This window comes from Cryptomeria japonica, chromosome 2 (assembly GCF_030272615.1).
Source record: "Cryptomeria japonica chromosome 2, Sugi_1.0, whole genome shotgun sequence".
NCBI lineage: Eukaryota > Viridiplantae > Streptophyta > Pinopsida > Cupressales > Cupressaceae > Cryptomeria > Cryptomeria japonica.
Window position 1 is genome coordinate 432482343 of NC_081406.1, and position 3295 is coordinate 432485637.

The 3295-nt window shown below is 57.1% G+C and overlaps 1 non-coding gene across 1 annotated transcript; it reads right to left on the minus strand.

The window, feature by feature from the left end:
• Window positions 1-1268: 1268 nt before the first annotated feature.
• On the minus strand, window positions 1269-1387 carry LOC131873765 (5S ribosomal RNA). Its single transcript, XR_009371664.1, has one exon. It is a non-coding gene; the product is annotated as a 5S ribosomal RNA (ribosomal RNA).
• Between the last annotated feature and the right edge of the window lie 1908 nt (window positions 1388-3295).

Genomic DNA, 3295 nt, shown 5'->3' on the forward strand with positions numbered 1-3295 from the left:
CTCCGAGGTGCGAACTCGAGAGCACTCCAAGGTGCACACGAAGTTAGAAGTTGGGTTAATTGCCTTGTTTTCCCCGGGTGCACTCCGAGGTGCACAACATTAGTGCACATCGAGGAGCACTCTGAAGTGTTCTCCAAGGTGCGCACGATGGCATGCACCTCTAGTGCGCACATTGTCAGAGCTAGGTTTGCCTGGGGTGCACACCTTGGTGGGTGCCATGGTGCACTCCGAGGTGTGCACCAAGGTTCACTCTGAAGTGTCCTCCAAGGTGCACACCTTTTGTGCGCTCCAAGGTGTACACCTCTGGTGCGCACGAAGGTCGGAGCTCAGTTTTCCCCGGGTGTGCACCTTCGCCATGGTGCGCTCCAAGGTGCCCAAGATTGGTGTGCACCAAGGAGCGCTCCGAAGTGCACTCCAAGGTGCGTACCTCTCAAGCGTTCTAAAGTGCGCTCCAAGGTGCACACCAAGGAGTGCTCCAAAGTGCACTCCAAGGTGTGCACCTCTCATGCGCTCTGAAGTGCACTCCAAGGTGCGCACCATGGCGCGCACCTCTGGTGCGTGCGAAGCCCAAAGTTGGGTTAATTGTCTGGTTTGCCTTGGGTGCGCACCTTGCATGCACCTTCACCAGGGTGGGCACCTTGGTGCGCACACCTTGGATGGGTTGCGCACTAGGGTGGGCACTCGGGTGCGCACACCTTGGCACCTACGTTTCCTTCAATTTTTTTTTTTTTTTTTGACAATCTCTCAAGTGGGAAATTCTATAATCTCAATTTTTTTTGCCTTTTCAGGAAACTTTTGAATGGAGCGCATCATTGGTGTGCACCAAGGAGTGCTCTAAAGTGTTCTCCAAGGTACGCACCTTTGGTGCACAACAAAGTGCTCTCTAGCTGCATGCACCTACCCTAGGCGTGTACCCGGCCTCGGCCAGCTTCGCTCACCTATCCCGGGTGTCTGGTGCGAAACCTTAGAGTAAGAAACATCGCTGTGCACCTTGGCCAACGTGCATGACTCGACCGAGCACGCACTGGCTGAGGTGCACACCGATTTTACCTGGGTGCGCACGTAGCACCTTGAGCGCACTGGGGTGCGTGCACAACGCTCGGGTTGCACCATGGTCTGTGTGCTCGGGGTGCCTCGGGTGCACGCTTGGTGTCGCCCCCGCACGCGCAGTATTGTGGGCACCGTGCCCCGGCCCGGCCCTGATGAGAATGCAAATAGGCAAAATGTTAATTCAAGTAGCATTGCGACGCCCGATGAAAAACTAAAAAAGGGTGCAACACTAGGACTTCCCGTGAGGTCACCCATCCCAGTAGTACTCCGGCCCAAGTGCGCTTAACTACGGAGTTCTGATGGGATCCGGTGCACTAACGCTGGTATGATCGCACCCGTTATGAGCTTGTCGTAGTGTGTACTTAGCAAACCATGACCCACGTGCGAATCCACCTCGGCCACACGCCGAGGTGCACACCCTCCCTCGCCAAGCGCACCCTATTCACCAAATGTGAACCCTGCCTGAGTGCATGCAGTTCGCTCGGGTGTCGAGTGTGCACCCGACCCAGCCTACGTGCGTGCACCTGGACAGGGTGTCGTGCGCGCACCCGACCCGGCCTGGGTGCGCACCCAACCCACCCAAGTGCGCACAGTGTCCCATCTGTACCATGGTACCCGCACACCACCTCGAGTGCAATGACCTATGCTCACATGTGTGCCAAGTGCACCCTGGTGCATGTTCAGGGTGCCTTGGGTGCACGCTTGATCTTGCCCCAGTGCACCAAGGCACTCGGTTTGCCCTGGGTACGCACCTGGTGCAGGGTGGGCAACCAAAATAGGGATCAAGCACCAAAAACAAGTTTTGGGATACAAAATGGGACCCAAGGACCAAAAATGCGTTCCAAGACCCATGATGGGTCCACGAGAACAAAAATGTGTTCTGAGATGCATTAAACAAATATTGGTTTTTAGGAGTAGAAACATGCTCTGATGCCCAAAATGAGAATTGACCCCGAAAAGGCCATAGGACAAAAGTGGGATGCGAGACAAAAAAAATGGGACCCAAGTACCAAAATTGGGTTCCCAGGTCGAAGACAGGGAAACCGGACAAGAAATGACCTTTGAGGCTCGAAATGAGTCCCGACGACTAAAACTAGACAAGAAGCACCAATCGGGCACCCAACTCGACACCCATGGGATGCCGACCCACCCCGACACCCACCCGGGCTTCCACCTAGCACACCTTGGCACCCACCCACCCTGGCACCCAACCTCGCACCCAACTTAGTACCTTTGAACCCACATTGGCACTCACCCTGACCCTGGCACCTTGGAACCCACATTGGCACTCACCTTGACCCTGGCACCCACCTTTGCACTCACGTTGGGACCCACCCTAGCTCCCACCTCAGCACCCACCCAGACACCCACCTTGGTTCCTTGGCACCCACCTTGGATCCTTGGCACCAACACCAACACCCACCTTGGCATGCAACTTGGCTACTTGCCACCCACCTTGGCTCCTTGACGCCCACCCCGACAACCACCCCGTGACCTACCCTGGCCATGGTTGGTGCACACCCACCCTGGTGCCCACCTTGGCACCCACCCTATGACCAACCTTGGCATGCACCTTAGTACCCACTCCGTGACCCACCCTAGCACCCACCCCATGACCCACCTTGGCCAGGGTGGGTGCACACCCACCCTAGTGCCCACCTTGGCACCCACCCTGTGACCCACCTTGGCACCCACCCATTTTAGCACCCAGCCTGTGACTAGCCTTGGAACCCACCCTCAGACCCATCTTGGCCAGGGTGGGTGCACACCCAACCTAGCACCCACATTGTGACACACCTTGGAACACACCCTATGACCCATGCACCCTACGACCCACCTTGGCACCCACCTTGGAACCCAACCTAGCAACTTCGCACCCACCCCGTGACCCACCTTGGCATCCACCATAGTAGTCGCCCACTTAGCACCCACCTTGGAACCCAACTTGGCACCCACCTCGGCAACCACCCTGTCACTTGTGCACCCACCTTGCCACTCACCCTAGCACCAACCCATCCTAGCACCCAAGCTTTGATGCACCTTACCACCCACCCTGGCACCTTTTCACCCTAGCACTCACCCATCCTAGCACCTAACCTGTGACCCACCTCGACACTTACCCTCGCACCCATCTTGGAACCCAACCTAGCACCCACCCACCCTGACACCCACCCTAGCACCTACCCACCCTTGCACCCACCCACCCTGGCACCCACCCTGTGACCCATCTTGGCACCCATCCATC